Source organism: Zonotrichia albicollis, unplaced genomic scaffold, assembly GCF_047830755.1.
Source record: "Zonotrichia albicollis isolate bZonAlb1 unplaced genomic scaffold, bZonAlb1.hap1 Scaffold_254, whole genome shotgun sequence".
Classification (NCBI taxonomy): Eukaryota; Metazoa; Chordata; class Aves; order Passeriformes; family Passerellidae; genus Zonotrichia; species Zonotrichia albicollis.
Window position 1 is genome coordinate 2,300,946 of NW_027428428.1, and position 22,160 is coordinate 2,323,105.

Here is a 22,160-nt window from a genome sequence, read left to right on the forward strand (position 1 = left end):
ATACCAGTAATCAAATCCTTGACCCATACCTTGACATTTCTATGGAAATTTGGTTGCTTAGAATTCAAAGAAGAAAAATGGCAAAAGATTGGAGATAACTGTGAGTCAGGTAGGGGACGCAAGAAGTTTAACACATAAACAGCTTTATCTAATCTCACTTGAGGTGGCTCCTGTTGCATTCCCCCTTTTTGTTTTTGAACCTGACGTTTAAGAAGTCTGTGAGCTCTTTCAATAATTGCTTGGCCCGTGGGGACATGTGGAATACCTGTTGAATGCTCAATGCCCCAAGCACGAAAGAATGCTTGCATTTTGTGCGAAGCATATGCTGGGCCATTATCTGTTTTTACATGACACGGAACACCTAGAATAGAAAAGGCATGATTAAAATGACGAATAGCATCTCGAGTTTTTTCTCCTGTGAATGCTGAAGCAACCATTGCATGAGAAAAAGTATCAACTGTAACATGAATATACTTAAAGCGACCAAATTCTGGCATTTTTGTAACATCAGTTTGCCATTCTTCTAACGCAGAAAGACCTCTAGGGTTGGTACCATAATACTGAGTAACATGAGTCATATGACAGTCGGGACAAGAGGAAAGAATAGACTTTGCTTCAGCAGTAGACAATTTGAATTGCTGCTGTAAAGCTTGAGCACTCTGATGAAAAAATTGATGGGATAAAATTGCCTGCTGCAACACATTGGGTACAGTTTTGATTGCAGCAGCAGCTACTAAAGAATCTACATAGGCATTGCCTTCAGCAAAAAATCCTGGTAATGATGTATGGCTGCGAATGTGCATAATAAAGTAAGAATGTTTTCGAGCACCAATAACTGTCCACAACTTCACTAATATGGTAAACAATGGTTTCTCTTGAATATTATACAACACTGCTTGATCTAAATGCTTAACCAACAAAAGGGATCTCTTTAGTCAGTGTTAGAACAGGATGAGAAGGCAAATGATACGAGATTTGGCCTGTAAAACAAGATAAGGCAGATTGCAATTCATGATTATTTTGAAAGCACCATTCGAAATACCACTGTTGTACAGGTATCACAATGGTCACAGGGTCCTGTCCCAAAATCTCATGACAACGCCTGCGACCCTTGATGATAATATCTGCAAAAAGCTCATAAAGTCCTGGAGCTGTTTTCCGAGATCTGAAAGATAAAAATATCCATTCCAGAATATGCAACTGATCTTCCCAATTATCATTCCATTGACACAGTATTCCACATGGTATTTCATGGTCCTTCAAAATAAACAATTGAACATCAACAGAGGGATCTATCCTGTTAACAAATTTGTGTGCTAGGGCTAATTCAACTTCTTCTAGGGTCTTTTTTGCTGCTGAGGTCAATTGCCTCTCATCAGTGGAGGAAGTGATGCCTGAAAGCAAATCAAACAATGGCTGCATCTGATGATTAGTTATGCCTAAATATGATCGAATCCAACCTATTAAACCAACCAATTTCTGTACATCAGTAGCAGTTTTAACATCAATGTCTAACTTTACAGGTTGAGGCATAACTTGAGTGTTGGTCAGCAACATACCTAGGTATTTCCAAGGCATGTGTTCCTGCACTTTCTCTGGAGCAATGATCAAACCAAAGGCTTTCAAATTTGTCACAGCACATTGTCTAAGAGCTGACAACTGTTGCTTGTTGTCAGATGCCAACAAGATATCATCCATGTAATGATAGCAGTAGCAGTTTTTAAATTGCTCCCGCACTTTTGACAAGGCCTGTGCCACAAACCATTGACAAATAGTTGGCGAATTTTTCATGCCTTGTGGGAGTACCTTCCATTGATATCTTTTATCAGGTTCCGCATGATTTATAGAAGGCACCGTAAAAGCAAATTTTTCTTTGTCCTGCTCAGCCAATGGAATAGTGAAGAAACAATCTTTTAGATCAATGACAACTATTTGCCATTCCTGTGGAATCATCGTGGGTGTAGGAAGGCCTGGTTGCAAAGCTCCCATTGTTGCCATTACAGCATTTATCTGCCGTAAATCATGTAAAAGTCTCCATTTTCCCGATTTCTTTTTTATTACAAAAACAGGGGTGTTCCAGGGACTGAATGATTCCTCAATGTGTCCTGCTTGCAATTGTTCTGTAACTAATTCTTGCAGGGCAGTAAGCTTTTCAGTAGTCAGGGGCCACTGGCGAACCCGGACAGGCTTATCTGTCAACCATGTCAGGGGTACAACTGGACGTTCATTGCCCTGCAACACAGTGGCCCCCATTAAAAATCCGTAGTAATTTTGACACCCCATTGAGATAAACAATCTCGTCCCCACAAACTTTGAGGAGCATCGGCAACATAGGGTCTGATGTTAGCTTGTTGGCCATCAGGATGTTTTACATTAATTACAATGGCTGACAGGCCACCTGTTGTAGCACCACCCAATCCCAGGAGTCCAAAACTTGCACGAGTAAGAGGCCAGGATTGAGGCCAGCAAAGTCGTGAGAGTATTGTGACATCTGCTCCAGTGTCAATCAAACCTGTTACTGATATAGTTCCTGGATGACATCCACTGGCGGTGAGAGTGCATGTCTTTTCTGGACGGCTCTCTGTTACTTTCTCAGTCCAAAACACTTGAGGTTCTCCTGTCGATCCAAAGCTTCCTGTGCCGCGACTTCGGTCCACTGTATTTGGAACAGAACTCACAAAAGGTACAAGTTGAGCAATACAAGTTCCTTTCTGAATAGTAACAGGAGGGTCATCAATGGATACCATAGCATGAATCTGCCCTAAATAATCAGCATCAATAAGCCCTAGATGCACATGAATACCTCTAAGTGTAGTACTTGATCTCCCTATCAAAAACGCACTCAATCCCCGTCCTATCGGACCATAGGCATCAAGAGGCACTTTACATATTTCTTTTGTTAAAATGGTTACTGTGTCAGCGGTGGGTATATCAATCCCTGCGGACCTGCTTGTTGCCCCTGAGAATTGTTCGCAAATGGGTAGCTTTGCAGGGCTGGGAAGACCCGCACTTGCTGTTGTGGTTGTTGGGGTATTTGTTTCCCCACGCGCCCCTTCGCGCTCCTCTTTGGGTTTCCCGGCAATAGCTGACCATTTGCATGATATTTGCTCCTGCATTGCTTAGCATAGTGCCCAGATTTAGCACAACGGTTGCATACAACATCGCTGCTTGCACTTGGCCTAAATGTTGTTTTCCGGACAGTACACTGTGACTTTACGTGCCCTTGTTGTCCACAATTATAACACTTTGCTGAAGGTCTTAACACTGCAGCAAGAGCTGCCATTTTATGTTCAACTGAACCAACTTTTGAGCAAGCAGTAACCATTTCAGACAAGGTGGGTTCCCCAGGCAAAGTGTCAATCATCTTTCTGCAGTCTGGGTTTGCATTTTCTTTAGCCAATTGTACACACAATTTCTCTCGCAAAGTTTCATCATCTACCTGTTTCTCAATGGCGGCAGCAAGTTTTTCTGCAAACTGCAAAAATGGTTCTCTCGTCCCTTGTTGTATAGTAAAATATTTCTGCTTTGGAGCTGCCATTTCCATTGTTTTAGTTAAGGCAGTCATGCCAATTTGCTGAGCTTGTGCCAAAATCGAAGGATCCCACCTTGCCTGTAAATCTGGATTAGCAAAAGGCCCAGAGCCCAGTAGGGCATCAACACCCACAGCATGACGAGGGTCATGTTGAGGCAACTGCATATTTGTTAAAGCCGTGCGCTCAGCCACTCGCCTCCAAGTTTCTTGAAATACACCATATTGTACTGGCTGGAATAGAATTGTAGCAAGATGAGTGATATCATAAGGTGCAAGCAAATCTGCATTAATCACACGTATTAACTGCATTACCTCTGAGGAATTAATACCATACTGAGCTACTTTTGATTGGAGGTCTTGCACAACCCTCCAGGCGAAGATGTGATGACTGTCATTCTGTCCTGCTCCAGGAGCTGCTTTGAAAACAGGAAAAGCCATAGGGTTATCACAAGCAACATTTGCATTGGCACTGTTCTCCTGAGGTACTCTTGGAGCACCTAACCTTTCTATGATGTCCCAATTCTTTTCTTCAACTGCTTTCCTCCTAACAAATTCCCAAAACTCCTGAGGGTGTCGAGGAAGCACAGTGACTTGGCATGGAGGCAAAGTCCATGGGGCAGTAAGGCTAGAGCTCTTAGAAGATGAAGGGACCAGAGCTCCTTGCCCCAACACAGGTGTTACTGCGGGAGACTCATCACTTAACTCGCTGTTGCTGTCACTGTCAGGTAAAGGAGGATACATCCTTGCAGGTTGTCCAAGCATCTCAGAGGGGAGCGGGGGGGCGGACGGCTGGACCAGAGAGGAGGGAAGCGGGGGGGCAGATGGCTGGGTTTTTCTCTCTGCTAGAGACATTTCAGCTACAGGCACCATCGCGAGCTGCTGCGCAGGTGTGAGATAAGGAGGCTTAGGGGTCTGATAAGAAGAGGCTAGGGCAGGTTGCCCAGAAGTTTTGGCAGCTTTCCCAGAAGCCTTGGCAGCTTTCCCAGAAGCTTTGGCAGCTTTCCCAGAAGCTCTGGCAGCGTGCCAGGTAACTCCCATGGCATCTGAACTTTCTTCACCAAGTTCCCCATCAGAGCCCCCTTCTACCTCAGAGGCCCCCTCTGCCTCAGCCCCCCCGTCAGGTTCTGTTATCAGCCCCGACTCTTCGTCTGCATCTTGCTCCGTTTCTCTCTCTACTTTCCATTCTTTTAAAGCCTCAAAGAGCGAGTTCCAGGTTACTGCTAAATCAACAGCTGTTTTATCTCCCGCTCGAATAACTTGCCAAAGTCTGTCCCCGACTTTCTTCCATGCCTTAACACTAAATGCTGTGTCGGGATCAGTGCCAAAATTCTGTGATTTAGCCCACAGCAATATATTACGAAGCGCATAGTCTGACGTATTAATTCCCTTATTTCTTAACAAAACTTTCCATGTAGACAAAACACTTTCTTCCTCTTTAGATAAATTTTGTCCCATTATTACTAGTTGGTGGCTCACCTACTTCCAGGTGTCTTGATTGGAGGGAATCAGGTCCGGACCTCCCTGTGGCCTCCACCTGCCACTCTCAGCTGCACCAACGCCGCCTCCCCCACTACGTCCCAGTGGGTCACGGTTGCCAATTGCTAGGACCCCGTATGGGCCCCCACCGACTATGTTCTTATCACGTCGGCGTCACCAAAATGTCGCAGTCGAGGCGGTCACGACATAAAGCAGAGACCACAAGTAGTCTCAGTTGGTAACACTTGGCAACAGTTTATTAATGAAAATGGCTGATCTTTTATACACTTTCCAGTTGTTTACCCTTCTTCTACCTTAGCTATTGGCCACAATAATTCAATATCATGCCATTGGTGAAAAGTTACTCTGACTCCACCTAACTTTCTACAATCGCTTCGTCCAGCTGCAGAATGCTCTTATCTTCCTTCTCTCGATCTCCTTGGTTACGGCCTTGGAGAAAGCTCCTTATCAGCTTCTTCTTCTTCTTACTTCTTGCTCCTTTAGCTAACAGGCCCGCTGCTAGCCCCTTCCACAAGTGAGGGCCAGGTTGAGCAGGAAGAAGAACATGGGCGTGTGCAGATGGTGGCCGCAGGCTACGGCGCTGATGATGAGGCCGTTGGCCAGGAGGGCAGCCAGGGAGATGCCCAGCAAGAGGCAGAAGTGCAGGAGCTGCAGCTGCCGCGTGTCTGCCAGTGCCAGCAGGAGGAAATGCCTGATGGAGCTGCTGTTGGACATTTGCAGTGTCTTGACATGGGGATCTGTAAAAAAAGTAACCATGGAAAAGTTGGGTTTGGAGAGGACTTTAAATGTCCCAGAAAAGCTTGGGGGCATCCTCTGCCCACTGCCTGCCCAGGGCTCTGCTGCCTGGAGCTGTCCCTGCCAGCAGATGCTTCCCTGAGCCCAGGGCTGAGCCTGCCAGTGCTGCCAGAGCCCAGCTCAGCCCTGGGGGCTCAGCTCTGCACTGCAGACCCCTCCCAGGTCAGGCACTGCCCAGGGGCAGCTCTGGCTCTGCAGGCTCTGATGGCAATGCCAGAGAAACCCTGAGGAGGCTGGAAAAGTGACACTGACATTGCCTGTGAGGGGTCCTGTGCTGATTTCTGTCACTGCCTGCTTTGTTCAGAGCTGAGATAAAATTTTTATTTTTTCTAAACATGAACAGAGAGATGAATATCTACGTGCAATTTCCCATCCCAGCAAACCAAAGCAGAAGATTATTAAATTTTTCCCTTTTATGCCGCCTCTGCCTTGCTGTGCTCCCTGTATAATCTGCTTGGAAATGTTCTGCAGTTCAATGCCATGCTGGGAGCAATCCTGAGCAATGCAGCATCGTCACCACACAAGGAGAACAGTTGCAAGCCTTACCAGCTGTCTCATCCCACCCAGACCTTGTCCCCCAGTGCTGGGAGCAGCTGCCAGGGCTGGCTGAGAGCTGTCCCTGCAGGCAGCAGAGTCCCTGCCCCAGCACAGCGCCCTGGGCTGCAGGACCCTGCTCTGCACGACAGCCCTGGGCACCCCTGGCTGCTAAGCACAAGAGACAATCAGAGAATGTACTCACAAGGTCTGTAGGCATTGGGATGTTCCAGCTTTAGGAGATGGCTCCAGGAGCTGCAGCTGCTTTTCCTGCAGCCAGAGGTTCCTGTGCCAAGGGCTGGCAGTGATTGTGCCCCAGGCACTTCTCAGCACCTTCCCAGCCCTGACTGATTGAAGCTCTCTGTGCCTCTGTGCTGTGCCCGGGGTGGCTGCAGGCAGTGCCCCAGCCCTGCTGGGCTGGCAGAAGAGCTGCTCATCAAGAGAAATGTGCTTTTGAAGCTCTTCTTGGTTACCAGGAGCTGCCTCTGTGCCAGGAGCCCAGCCCAGCTCAGCAGCACAGACACAGCACAAGGACTTTAATGAGCCTCTGGGGCTTTGTGCTCAGGCCCTGAACATCAGTCCCTTAGAGGGAGCTGAAGAAACCTCTCCAGAACTCCAAGTCAGAATTCAACTCCAAAGTTTCTTAGACTTTTATTCGGTCCCACTGAGGGACACGACTGAGAAAGTGTCCCCAGGCCCCAGGCAGAGCAGAGAGCTGGAGTCAGTGATGACAGGTGGGGACAAAGAGAAGCCAAGTCTTGGTGCCCTGGGGCAGAGCTGTAGGGTCTGTGCCACCAAGGGCTGTGAGGAGACACCTTGTCCTGAGGCACTGGGGCCTCCTGGCACAGCCCCAGCCAGGCTGGGCACTGTCATCCCCTTGTCCTGCCCTCAGCATCCTCCCCTAGCCCACATCCTATGTCCTCACAGATCTGCTGGAAGGAGTCCATGGGGAACCTGGGTCAGGAATGGCTCTGGGGGCTCCTTTATTCACCCTGCAGGGATTGCTGGTTTTTCAAAGGACTTCAGGTTTGGCTTTTGCCTTGGAGTCTCTAAGAGGTTTCTGCAATAATCATGGCCTCCAATTATCTGCTGTAATTAGTCCCTGGAGAGGCTTTGTCAGTAACAGCACTCAGTGGGGCTCATTAATACTTAAGGGTACTTCAGTTTTATAAACTACTTGGTGTTTCCCTTTTGATACAGACTATGAAAAAGATTGTGCAGTTCCAGCCTCTAATGTCTCCTTTAATGACTCCCTTGAGAGCCTTAATCTGTAATGACACTTAGTGGGCCATTTATGCTTCAGGGTACTTCAGTTATTTTAAGGTACTTGGTATTTCCAGTTTGATACAGACTCTGTTAGAACTTTGTACAATCATGGCCCCAATTATCTGCTTTAATGAGTCCCTTGAGAGCTGTGTACTGACACTCAGTGGGGGTCATTAATGCTTTGAGATATTAAAGGTTTCGAAGGTACTTTGGATTTTCCTTTCCACATTGAGTGTCCAAGAGGTTTTTGTGCCATCCTGGCCTATAATTCTCTCCTCCTGTAAGTCCATGTGGAGCCTGTGTAGGGGATGGACCTCAGTGGGACCCATTCATGCCTTGAGACATTTTGGGGTTTTCTTCTGACTTTGACTCCTGGAAAGGTTTGTGCAATCTCCTCTCAGGCCCTGAGGTTCCAGGGCTCATCTCCAAATGCATTACAGGCCCCATTAGGATCAAGCAAGTCCTGACAAACCATGGCTCCGCCTTGATTTCCCTCTTGTCTGGAGCAGTTCATCAGGAAGTTTTTTGTAGTATTTTTTGAGATTTCTTTGCAAATGTTTTAATTAGTGTGGTGGGTTCAGTGTTGGCTAATTACCGGTACACTCACTAGAATACACTTACTCAGTATCTGCTGTGTGGTAGGATTTGGAGGAAGGCAAAGTAGGCTCAAAACTTCTGAAGGGTATAAAGAAAAACTCATAACTGTAACTAAAAGAAAGAGTATTTAAAGGGGGTAACACAATGTTAATACTAGCAATTAAAAGAAAAATTGAAATCAGAATCAGAAAACTTTGAGAACACTTCTCCTCTCCCTACAACCTTTTCTTTCTTATTGACAATATAAGGAGACAAAACCTAAAATTTCCAGTCAGTTTACCACCTCTAGAATAGTTTTCTTCATTTCCTTTAGGGAGAGGAGTCTCTCTTTCATGCTATGGAGACTTCTCCATAAGAAAACTGTTCTCTCATGGCTCTCAATTTCCATGAATAGCAGCCATCCAGAAAATCTGCAATTGTGAAGTCCCTCCCATTTTTTCACATCTTTTTCCCCAGCTGTGTTTATGGGCCATGTCAACTTATGGGGTGTTTGTTTAAAGATGAACTGTTTAAGAGCAAGGTTCTCTTCATTATTTCTGAAATCATCTTCATCTCTGGGAACAGAGATCTTCTTCTATCCCTGAGAACACAGGGTCTCATCACTCTACTCTCTTTCCTTGTTCAAACTTCTCATGGGATCACAGCTACTTCAGCATTTGTTTACATTAGCATGGGGGCCTTTCACGTCAAGGGCCCACGGCCAGGTATTAATAGACTTTGACTCCATGATTCACAGAAGGCTGACAATAATCTTTATTAAGAAACCCATACTTTTATAGGCTAGTTCGCTACAGGTGGTCCTAATTGGTCCTCCAATCCAAATACCATCACCTTTGGCTATTTAAGAAACAACCCATTGGTAAATCTCCATAACATAATTCCACATGTTCACAATACTAGGTTCAGCTAGTGAAGATAAGAATTGTTTCTCATTCTTTTCTTTGATCTTCTTACAGACTTTCCCACCATGATGCCGGGGAAAGTTGTTTCTCTCTGTGGCCAGAGAGCTGCTGCCACAGAGGCAATTCTGAACAAGTCATCTCCCCGTACTTTTCAATGCATTATAAGGAAAAAGAGAGTCTGATGTATCAATTACATCCTTCTCCATAGCTTTACAAGAGGATTTCAGCCCCAAGATCAAGGCATCTCCTCATCCCTCCCATCTGGGACTCAACTTCCTCTTCACTGACCCCGGCATCTTCTTGTTGCTCCTCTATGTGCTTGCACTTTGTCCTTTTCTCTCACTCGAGGGAGGATGGAAGCACTGAAAGAGTTCATATCTCACCTGGAGCCTGCAGATGGTTCCGTGACCCCAGCTGGGCTCGGTGCTTGCTGCTGGAGCTGTTTTACAATGGACGTTTCAGCACTGGCTGCGCTGGGGCTGTGTCAGGATGGGCCGCGCTGGGGCAGGGCCAGGATCTCAGCAGCCAGGCCAGAACACAGCAGCAGCACCGCCAGGGGCTGATGGCTTCTCCTCCCCTTGCCCGGGGCTTGCGGATGAACCCCAACGGTGGCAGAATCTTGGCCGAGCCAGCCCGGCCCGGGGCTGCTCCTGGGGCCCGGCGGATCCTGGCTGGGCCCGGGCTGGCGGTGGGGCAGGGCTCAGCAGTGCCCAGATGTTCACAGCTGCAGCCATGGCCCGGCCCGGCCTCGGCCCCGCAGCCTCCCCTGCCCTGCCTGGCAGCCGATGGGGCCTAGTGGGGTCCCTGGGAAGCGGCCCGGCCCCACGGCAGGAGCCGCCCGGCCCGGCCTGGCTGAGACGGGGCCGGGTCAGCCTTGTTACCTCTTTGCCAGCCAGAAGGGAAAGAGACCCTCCCAGGCTTTCTCACCTTTAACATGTGTCTTTGCAGAGGTGTGCACAGTTTCCTTAGTAGTTGAACAGATGGTCAATTCTCAAAGCTAATTACTGATTGATTTTTTTGAAAGACACAGAGGAAACTGCTTGCAGCTTCTCTGAAGACATCACTTCCATGATGCAAAACCACCACAACAGCACAGAGCACAGAGCTCCTTTGTCCATATGTAGTGGTCATATGCCCAAGACCTCAAAATCCCTTATTAAGTGATCTCTGTGCCCTCTCCAAGGTGTTTCCAAATGAAAACATTCAGCTCATAGTCTAAGAAAATCACCAGAGGACAGAGCCAGCCTGACCTGTTTGTCCTTTTTTTTTGTCTAGGAGCAATGCTTGGATATATGGAATTTGGGAGGCCAAATTCTAATTTTGGCCATGGTCCCTGGAGAAGAATGCTGGTTCTTTTCCATAGGAATGAAAGAAGAGAGCCCCAGTGTTTCAGAGGCAGATAAGAGATGACCACCAGGGGCCAAGGCAAGACAGAATAAGCATTTTTTTTCTGAGAGATACCCTTGCATAGAGGAAAATTTTTTGCAAAAGTACCTATTTTGGCAATGGGTATCTGAAAAGTCAGACGATTCTTTTCCATAGAAAGGAAAGCACAGAGCCCCAGTACTCTCAGCTGATGAGAGGCAGCCCATGACATCCCCACATCAGCCAGACCTGTGAGGTGGCCCCTGGGAGGCCAGGCCAGCAAGACCTGTTCCATGTTCCCTCAGTTCCATGGGACCCCACAGTGTCCCAATGGTCCCTTGCTTCCATGAGACCCTGAGGTGTCCCAATGCCCCCTTGGTGACAGGAGGCCCTGAAGGGTCACAATGGTCTCTGGGTTCCATGAAGCCCCACTGTGTCACCATGGCCCCTTGGTTCCATGGGCTCCAGTGGTGCCACAATGATCCCCATTGTTCCATGGGCTCCAGTGGGGCCACAATGATCCCCTTGGTTCCATGGGCTCCAGTGGTGCCACAATGATCCCCTTGGTTCCATGAGGTGCCCACAGTGTCCCAGGGATCTCCATGGGAAGGAAAGAACACAGCTCCAGTGTTTCAGGGGCAGCCACCAGAGGCCAAGGCCAGCCAGACTTGATGGTACTGGCAGATTTTGTCTGGGACCAACCCTTATATATAGAGAACTTTAGAGGTGGAATCCCAATTTCAGACATGGACACCCAGAGGAGAAGGACGGTTCTTCTCCATAGGAAGGAAAGCACGGAACACTGGTGTTTGAAAGGCAGATAAAAGGCGGCCATCAGAGGCCTAAGCTAGCCAGACTTTCTGTCCTGGTAGCTTTTGTCTGAAATCAACCCTTGGATATAGGGAATTTTGGGAGGTGGACCCCCAATTTTGGCCATTTCTGTGTAGATAAGAAGGACGGTTCTTCTCTAAAAGAAGGAAAGCAGCGAGCCTGAGTGTTTCAAAGGCAGATGAGGAGAGAGGTGGCTCCTGGGAGGCCAAGACAGCCAGATTCGATTGTCCTGGCAACTTTTGTCTTGGAGGAATTCTTGGATATATGGAATTTGGGTGTAGAAATCTCAATTTTGACCATGGACACCTTGAGAAGAAGGACAGTTATTTTCCATTGGAAGGAAAGCACCGAGCCCTAGTGTTTGGAAAGCAGGTGAGATGCAGCCCCCAAGAGGCCAAGACCTCTCCAAGAGGACAGACCTGTCTGTCCTGGCAGCTTTGACTTGGGAGCAGTCCTTGGATGTATGGACTTTTGGAGGTGGAATACCAATTTTGGCCATGGGCACATGGTCAAGATGGATGGTTTTTTCCTTCAGGAGAAAAAAGCGTGAAGTCCAAGTCTTCTGGAATCAGAAGAGAGGTGACCACCCTTAGGCCAAGCCAGCCAGACCTGTCTCTCCTGGCACCTTTCATCTAGGGCTTATCCTTGCACGCAAGGCATTTTTGGAAGTGGAATCTCCACTTTGGCCATGGGTGCCTAGACAGGAAGAAGAGTTCTTTTCATTAAGAAGGAAAGCCCAGAACCCCAGTGTTTCAGAGGCAGATGAGAAGCAGCCGTCGACATGCCAAGGTCAGCTGGACCTGTCAGGTGGTCCCCAGGAGGCCCAGCCAGCCAGACCTACCCCATGTTCCCATGGTTTCATGGGATCACACAGTGTCACAATGGTCTCCTTGGTTCCATGAGGCCCTGGAGTGTCACAATGTTCCCTTGCTTCTGTAGTGTCACAATGGCTCCGTGCCTCCATTAGGCCTTGCAATGTCTCAACGGCTTCCTGGTTCCACAAAGCCCTGATGTGTCACCATGGCCCCTCGGCTCCATACGCCCTCGCTGTGTCACAGTGGCTCCTCTATGACACTACGGGCTGCACAAGGTCACCATGGACTCTTGGCTCCTTGGGGCCCCCAAGTTTCACAATGGTTTCCTTGATTCCATGAGGCACCACAGTGTTACAATGGCCCCTTGGTTCCAAGAGGTTCTTTAGTGTCACCGTGGTGTCCTTGGACCCGCATTGTCACAACTGACCCATGGCTCCATGAGTTTCCATAGAGTAAGAGATGGAATGAAGGATGCGGGACTCCAGATGGCTCTTCAAAATGCAGTTTATTATATCCAAGACATTACAGAAGTCTAGGGTCACAGGTGACAGAGCCTGTGCCTGCAGCTGTCAGCTCCATCTTCAGACAAGCCTGAAGACCCTTTAGCTTTGGTTACAATGCATTATATACTTTCCTTGCGGAGCATCCTAATACAGAAGAACAAATCTATACCATAACTTTTGCCTATAGCCCATCATAACTTATGTAATTACCATATTCATGTTACTATTCTCCAATCCCTAAAAGTTAGTACATTACTGTTTAAGCTAGAAGTTGCTTTCCAGTTTTCTTGCAGTGGAAAATTCTGAAATCTTTTTTCTGCTTGCAAAATTTGCTGACTTGTTTGCCTGTGCTGTCTTTCTGCTTGGTAAAAACGTTGTTTGAGGTGGGCTTATCCTTTGCACTAAGTCATAAAAACCCCTTCTAACTAACATACGCTTTGCCTTCTTAGCTATCCAGTAAGACTGGCTCTGTAATTCTTTTCTTTTGTATCAAAACTTGCTTTCATTTATATTCCGTTTTCAGATTCTACATTCAAAATTCTTTCTGCCAAGCACACATAGCTGTGAGACTTTCTTGCCAAACATTCATCCTTCCCAACATCCCCATAGAGTGGTCAAGTGCCTGAGGCCAAGAGCGCCTGGACAAGTAGGGCAGTTCTATTCTATGGGAAGGAAACCACAGAACCCCAGGGTTTGAAAGCAGATGAGAAGCAGTCACCAGAGTCCAAGGCCAGCCAGACCTGTCTGTCCTAGCAGTTTTTGTCCTACAGTAACCCTTAGATATTCAGCGAGTTTTGGGGGTGGAATTCCATTTCAGCCATGGGTTCCTGGACTTGAATGACAGTTCTCCATAGGAAGGAAAGGGCAGAGCCCCAGTGTTTCAAAGGCTGATAAGAGGTGGCCCCAAGGAGGCCAAGGCAGCCAGACCTGTGGTCAGGGAAGAGTCCTTGGAGAGACAAAATTTGGGAGGCCAAACCCCACTTTTGTCAAGGGGCATCAGGATGAGAAGGACAGTTCTTTTCCATAGGAAGGAAAGTACAGAGCCCCAGTGTTTCAAAGGCAGATGAGAGATGGCCCTCAGGAAACAAAGGGAACATAAACAGTCCTGGCAGCTTTTGTCTAGGAGCTATCCTTGGATATAAGGAATTTTGGAGGTGCATTCCCGTATTGGGCCATGGAGGCCTGGACTTGAAAGATGTTTTATTTTTTTTTTCCATGGGAAGAAAAGCACAGTCCCCAGTGTTTTCAAGGCAGGTGAGAGGCAGGTCCCAAAAGGCCAAGGCCAGCCAGAGCTGTCTTTCCTGGCAGGTAACATGTGGGAATATTCCTTGGATATAATCACATTTGGAGGAGGAATCCCAATTTCGGCCATGAACCCCTGGAGGACAAGGACAGTTCTTTCCTGCAGGAAGGAGAGCAGAGAACTCCAGGGTTTCAGGGACTGATGAGAAGTGACACTCAACATGCCAAGGTCAGCAGGACCAGTCAGGCAGCCTCCAGGAGGCCCAGCTAGCCAGACTTGTTCCATGTTCTTGGATCCTTGGGGCCCTGCTGGATCACAATGGTCCCTTGGTTCCATGAGGCCCTGTAGGATCAAAAGACATCTTTGTTTCCATGAGGCCCAGTGATATAACAATGGTCTCCTTGGCTCCACAGTGGCACACTGGCTCCTTGCTTCCATGAGGCCTTGCAGTGTCAAAATGGTTTCCTTGTTTCCATGGGACTGTGCAATGCCACAATGGCCCATTGGTTCCACCAGGCCTGGATGTGTTACACTGGCCCCTTGCTTCCATGGGGACCCGCAGTGACACAGTGGCCCTTGCTTCCATGAGACCTTGCAGTGTCACTGTGGCTGCTTTGGTTATACAAGACCTTGTGGTGTCACAGTGGCCCCTTGGTTCCTGTGGGTCTTGAAATGTCATAATGGTCTCCATGGTTCAATGAGGCCCCACAATGTCACAATGGACTTTTGATTCAAAGAGCTTTTGTACTGCCAACAACAGCCAACAACATTCTCCTTGATTCCATGGTGTCACACTGGATCCTTGGTTTTATGGGGATTCACAATGTCAGCAGGGTGTCCTTGGTTCCATGAGGCCCTGCAGAGCCCCTTGATTCAATGAGGCCTCAAAGTGTCACAGCGGCCTCCAGGATTCCACGAGGACCTGCAGTGTCACCATGAACTTTGGTTCCATGTGTTACAGCACTGTTCCACAAAGCCTTAGTTCCATGGGGCCCTGTAGTGTCACAATGGACTCCTTTGTTCCATGGTGCCACACAGTGTTACAACTGTCCCTTAGCCTGCCAACACTCCATAGTGTCACAATGGTTCCTTGCTTCCATCAGGCCTTATATGGTCACAATGGCCGCTTGTTTCAGTGAGGCCTTTGGTGTCACATTGGTCTCCATGATTGCAGAAGGCCTTGCAGTGTAACAACAGACCATTGGTTTCACTGAGCCTCACAGTGTCACTGTGGTCCCCTTGGCTCCACAAGGCTCTCAAGTGCCGCAATGGCTATTTGGTTCTACAAGGCCTCAAGGTGTAAAAATGGCCTTCATGGTTCCATGAGGCCCTGCTGTGTCACAATGGACCTTTGGTCCCATGAGGCCTCAGAGTGTCACAATGGTATCCTTGGTTCCATTGGACTCTTCATCCCAAGGAGACCCACAGTGTTCACTGGAGTCCCCTTGATTCCATGAGGCCCTTCCATGCTGTAATGGCCCCTTGGTTCCAGTGGGTCCCAAACTGTCAGAATAGTCTCCATTGTTCCATGAGGCCCCACAAAGTCACTGTGGTCCCCTTGGTTCCACAGGGCCCCACAGTGTGATGATGGACTCGTGGTTCCATGAGGCTCCTTAGACATGATGGTCTCCTCGGATCCACAGTGTCACAGAGGCCCCTTGGCTCCACGTGGCCATGCTGTGCCACAGTGGCTCATGGTTCCATGAGGCCACACAGTTTAACAAGGAATCCTTGGTTCCATGGGGCCTTGCTGGGTCAAAATGGTCACCAAGAGGTTTCTCAGTGTCACAATGTTCTCTTTGGATCCGCAGTATCACAATGGACCATTGGTTCAATGTGGCTCCAATGTGCCAAAATGAATTTTGGTTCCATGGGGTTCTGCTGTGTCACAATTGACCTTTTGTTCCATGAGTTTGCTCAGTGTCACAGCTGACTCCTTGGTTCTGTGAGGCCCCACTGTCACCAAGTCTCCAAAATATCCGAATAAGGCTCCTTAACACTAATTTGCTATTTAAGAGGGTATCATTTATTCAGGCCTGAGGTCTAGTGAGGAATAACTCCTAACTTTATGTGGAAATGTAATTCTACCAGTGCCACTAAATGTGTATTACAGTTTACCCATTACTATAAAACCCACCCCAAGTTCCCAGATTCAGTCCTTTTTTCTCTCACTGCATTCTTGAGCCAGATGTCTTCACTTCCAACCATTCCTGCTGGGAAAGCAGCCCCTGCATGCCTTGTTCCTGTGCTGAAAGTTCACAGGCACAGTAAAAATTGAATTAACCCCTTTGGTATCAGCCCAAGGGTTTGTGTGGGCAGGCAGAGGCAGGCAGGAGGCAGAGCTGACAGCAAAGGAAGGGCCCAGCCAGGTGGGGCAGCCGGGGGATGCCGACAGCCTGCAGGGACAGAGGCGCAGGGCAAGGACACCGTGGGACAGCCTGGGCTGCACAGGGCACAGGGATGGGCAGCAGCTGCAAGACAGCCCTGCCAGAGCCATCTTGGGCAGCAATTTGGCCATGGCTGCTGGGCCTCGGCCTGAGGCAGGAGCAGGAGACAAGTGACCCTTGCAGGCCTGGGGCCTCATTGCCTCCTTGTCCCTGCTCAGCAGCCTGGCAGGGGCCGCCCCATGCTCCTGCCCTTGCCATTGCACATCCCCACAGGCCAGTGCCCATCCTGGCAAGAGCCCTGAGCAAGGAGGGAGGGACAGGATCTGCCTGGCCAGGGGCTGGGGCTCAGGCCTTGGCCCTTTGCATTCCCCAAACACATCCAGGTTTGCTCAGCACCAGAGAGAGCTTGGCCTTGTTTGTCCCCACCTGTCATCGCTGCCTGCAGTGTATTGCTCTAACTGGAACCGGGGGACACTTTCTCAGTCAGTTCTCTCAGTGAGATCCATTAAATCTTCAAGGAACTTTGGAGTTTCAATTTAATTTTGAGTTCTTGAGAAGTTCTTTGAGCCCACTCTGAGGGACTGAGTCTGATGCAAAGAGCACCAAAGCCCCAGAGGGTCATTGAAGTTCATGTGCTGTGTCTGTGCTGCTGAGCTGGGCCGGGCTCCTGGCCCAGAGGCAGCTCCTGGCAAGGGCAGCGCTGCAGAGAGACAGCTCTGGCCAGGAGCAGCTCCTGTGCACAGCCCAGCAGGGCTGGGGCACTGCCAGGGCCCCTCAGGGACACCAGCAGGGCACAGACAGAGCTCACAGGGGCTCAGCACTGGCAGGGGCTGTGGGATGGCCCCGAGGGGGCTGTGTCACAGCAGCACCTCTGGGGCTGTGTCATAGAGGCACAGAGCAGCTGAGATGTCAGCAAGGGGATGTGTGACTGCACAGAATGGGTTGTGTGTGGTCACAGATTGGGCTATGACATTACAGAGTTTTTTATGTGAGGTCATTGAGCAGCTATGGCATCATAGAGAGGATTCTGTGACATAACAGAGCAGGCTGTGACATCATGGCATGGCTCTGTGCCATTATATAGCAGTCTGTGAGGTCAGAGTGTGGGATGTGACATTACAGAGTGGCAGTATGACATCACAGAGGCTTTTGTGGCATCACTGAGGGGGTTGTGACATCACACAGCTGTCAGCGACATCATAGAGTAGGGTGTGAGGCCTAGAGCAGACCCTGCCATCATAGAGGGTGTCCCTGTTACATCAGAGAGCAGGCTGTGACATCACAGAAGAGACTGTGGCATCACATGGCGGCTTTCTGACATCACAAAGTCTTCTGAGACGTCACAGTGCAGCTGCATGACATTCCAGATTGATATGCTAGAGTTGACTCTGAGACATCACAGGGACTTTTTGACATCACAGGGTCTATGTGACATCACAGGAGTTGTCTGATATCACAGGGGGCTGTGTGACATCACAAGGGTTTTGTGACATCCCAGGGGACCATGTGACATCACAGGGGGCTGTATGACATGGCTGTGTGACATCACAGGGCTGTGTGAGGTCACTGGGGAGGTCACTCTGCCCCGGCCCCCCTCACAGTTCCCCCCAGAGCAGTCCAACCCTGCTCGTGCACAGCAGGGTCCCCTGTCCCCCCGGGTCCCCCCGCCCCCGGCACCGCAGCCTCCCCCAGAGGATGTTCCACGAGATCGACCCCCGAGCCTGACACGGGGATGGGGGGCCGGGGCCCTGGGGGTGGCACAGGGGGACAGGGACCCCCTGGCAGCTTCCCCGTCTTCCCCAGGGCCAGAGCCTGGGCCAGGGGTCCTTCATCCTGTTAGAGATAAATATCATAATATTGGCTTTTTGGAAATATTAAAATGGATTTTATATGTGTGCTGTTAAAGTAACTTTGTTCTAAAAATATCGCTTTTATTTCTGTTGTAAATTAAGCTCAGTGAAATAGCTGCTTGTGTTAAACTGCCTGCTTGGATGGGATAACATCCAATGCACACAGGATGAGGACACCTGGACAGATCTGCAAACTATCACCACTCACTGTCTGAAGGCAGAGTGGGCCAAGGCCCCAAAACTGGAGGTGATAAAGAGAAGGAGCCAAAACCACAGCCAAGAAACACACATGCTCTGAAAAGGCAGACTCGAGGAGGGGCCATGTAAAATTGTTCCTGGAATATGTAAAGTAGTTTATGGATATGCATGAGGGTCTATGAATATGCAACAGGCTGATGTAAGGGGAAAGGTATTTCAGGGGTATCCCTGAAGGTAACAGGGTTCTCCTTGCTGAGTGTCAAGACGCACCCAGCTGTAATAACCTTCGCTCCGTGGTCCTGGTCTCCCATTGACCTTTATTCAACTTTGTACAATTTCACAGGAGAGTGAACCTGTTTTTCACAAATGGAATCTCAAGGAAACAAGGGTCAGTTGCTAAGCCAAGGCTCTGCTTTGACCAAGTGGGGCCTTATGGGACACAGGTGCCACTGGGACATTGCCGGGTCTGGTAGGAACAAGCCTCCGTTATTGCACAGTGTTACAGAGGAGTAGTGTCATAGTTGGGTCTCACAATGAGGAGGTAGATACTATGTGTATGTTAAGATGTGTAGTGATGTTAATGTCATCCACCCCCCATAGTCCTCTTTCCCTCCCCTTGTAATGGCCTTGGTGGTTGGGGCATTTGGGGAGGGCAGGTTTGTCACTAAGAGGCACAGCACAGCTGTTGAAGATTGCAGTGCAAGTTGTTTGCCATTGCCATCTGTATGGCAGATTACCTTTGTCCAGTGGGCAGTTTGCTTTATCTCTCTCTTTGAGTGCCCACATTCACACCTCCCTCGGGAGGGGACACCTGCTGATAACAGACTATTGAATGTCATTGCATGACTGATAAGAACACTAACATCCCATTGTGAGATGTTCGGCCCAGAGGAAGGAGACAAGCATTCCTACTCTGATATAATCCAGAAATTTTTTGAGACACCAGCATGTTTTTCTCCACGGGATTCCCCAGAGAAACAGCAGCTGCCTCTCCTTCCATTGGGTCTTCAGAGGAAGAATACATCCTTCTCTACAGATTCCCCTTGCACCAACCGAACCACCCCTGACACTGCAGGAGGGCTGCAGCCACAATTCCAATGGGACTGCCACCAACACCCTGACCCACAGGGTGTCAGGTTGGGTTCTGACTCTGTCAGTGTTGTTCTAGTGTACTGCAATGTTTATTTTATCCTTTTTTTTTTTCCCCTATTAAAGAGCTGTTATTTACTGCTCCCATATTTTTGCATGAGAGACCCTTAATTTAAAATTTATAGCAATTTGGAGGGGTGAGGAGGGTTTACATTCTCCATTTCAGGGGAAGCTCCTGCCTTCCTTAGCAGACTCCTGGCTTTCCAAACCAAGACAGATTTTGGCACCTAATGTGGGGCTCGAGGGCACAGAAACAAAAAAGGAATAACAGTTCCTGAGTAATCTAATGTTTGTGTGTAGCTATAGAAACCTCATTAAGTGACACCATGTGGTCCAGCTTGCCCTGGTTTGGGTGGCACGTGATCGTGGCTTTATTCCTCCCATTTATAGGCCCTTATCTAAACATGGGTCCTATAACCAAGGCTACTGTGGCTGTTATCCGGTTTGTTTTATGGGTGAATAAGGTGAGGAATTCATGGGTTTTTAATTTCCTCTGGAAAGCAGGCACACAGATTCACAGCTATCACACACTAACAGTATGGTTTTGGGGTTTCTTTAATAAAGGCACTTGCTGTAAGGAAATGACACTGGGTGAAATCTTCTCCCAACCCTTTAGCTATCTCTTTGGGTCTACCCCACCAGTTTTTGAAGGGTTCACATCCACTCTAAATATTAATGATATACAGTGGCTGGTGTTGCTGATAGGCCTGCTCTATTTAGCATTTAGAGAGGAGGGGTGACTAACCTGGATAACCACACTGACACCAACCCCAGAATGTAATACGCCACCAGAGTCTGGGGATGCTGCTGTCCCAGAGCCTGACCCTAGCCCACATCCCACCCCAGATGTGAACTACCCAGATTGGGTGGGGCGTCTGGTGAAGGAGATACGTGAGATGGGCTGGATGCTGAAGGAATACACTTCCCCAGCTGGTGAGAAGCCCTCCCTCTGCCTTGAAGAGGGAAAGTCTAAAAGTGCAGCAGCGGAACCCACAGATGTTACAACTGTCCAGGTTCCAGCTGAATAGAAAAGGCAGTCACAGCCAGCAGCAGTTGCCCCTCTAGAAACAAAGAGATCTAAGACAAAAGCAGAGCACCCAGATAAAAGACAGCCCTCACAACCCACAGGGGAGCAAGACGTTGCAATCATCACCAAGTCCCTGAAGTACAAAAGTCTCCGTAATCTGCGCACAGACATTGTATGACGGGGATGTGAGGCTTATACAACCTGGCTGCTTTGCGTCTGAGATGTTATGAGTACAAGCGTCCAGCTGGATGGTGGTGAGGCAAGGAATTTGGGACCCTTGACCCACAACTCAGGTATCAATCAGATTGTTGAAAAGGAGCCAGAGTCTCTTTCCCTCTGGGAGGGGCTTTTAATGAGTGTCAGAGAGAGGTTTGGCCACAGGGAGAGAATGCAGGACCAGCACCACAGAATGTGCTGGAAGACCCTTGAGGAAGGGATCCAACAGCTGAGAGAAGTGGCAGAATTAGAGGTACTCTTTGGGAGGGATGGACAGCATGATAATGACCCCGACAAAGTCAGGTGCACAGGGCAAATGTTGTGGAGCCTGGCAAATCCTGGGCCATACCAATACACCACCTTTATTGCAACAATTAATGCTGATAACAACCAAGACACAGTAGGTTCTGTAGCCAACAAGCTTAAGAATTATGAAAGCATGATCAATGGACTGATGCAGGCTCATGTCTCTGCTGTAATTAAGGACCTCAAAGAGGAGATGAGGGAGGTGGTGAGGGGAGAGGTGAGGAGGAACAGTTCCCACATTGCACCACTGTGAGTCACAGGCCCAGAGTCAGAGCCCAACGTTCCCCAGCTAGAGAGAGGGGGGGTACACCCCACGGGCTGACCTGTGCTTTTTTTGCGTGACCACGGGGAAGACATGGGAAGGTGGGATGGAAAACGCACTTCTGTCCTGGCAGCACGGGTGCGTCAGCTCAAGGAGGGAAACACAAATCAAGGGAAGTCCAGTAAAGTGAAGGTAGCCTCAGCCTCCCATGACCGAGCTGCTGAGTATGATCTGTCAGATCCCCTGGAAGGTACCTCTACCATGAATACCCAGGGTTAGAGGGGCCTTGCCTCCAGCCAGGGAGAGGCACCAGAAAACTGGATTTTCTGGACGGTGTGGATCCGATGGCCTGGCACATCAGAACCACAAAAGTAAGACGCTTTATTGATACTGGTGCTCAGTGTACCCTGATACCATTGGGACATGTGGGGGCAGAACCTGTTTCCATTGCCAGGGTGACGGGGGGAACACAGCAATTGACCCTGTTAGAAGCCGAGGTGAGCCTGACTGGGAAAGAGTGGAAAAAACATCCTATTTGACTGGCCCAGAGGCCCCGTGTATTCTGGGCATAGATTTCCTCTTGAACGGCTATTACAAAGACCCAAAGGGACTCAGATGGGCTTTTGGCATAGCTGCTGTGGAGGCAGAAAACATCAAGCAGTTGAACACTTTGCCTGGACTATCAGAAAACCCGTCTGCAGTAGGACTCCTGAAGGTGGAAGAGCAAAGACCACCAATTGCCACCTCAACAGTGCACCACCGGCAGTATCAGATGAATCAAGTTGCCATGATCCCCATCCACAAAATGATCCGTGAGCTGGAGAGCCAAGGGCTGGTCCGCAAGACCCACTCACCCTTCAACAGCCTCACTTGGCCTGTGCGTAA

At 49.0% G+C, this 22,160-nt stretch overlaps 1 long non-coding RNA gene across 1 annotated transcript in view; it reads left to right on the top strand.

Annotated features, from left to right (window-relative positions):
- Positions 1–22,160, top strand: part of LOC141727738 (uncharacterized) — a 667,665-nt gene that overhangs the window by 407,345 nt on the left and 238,160 nt on the right. The gene's annotated exons all lie outside the window — the stretch shown is intronic.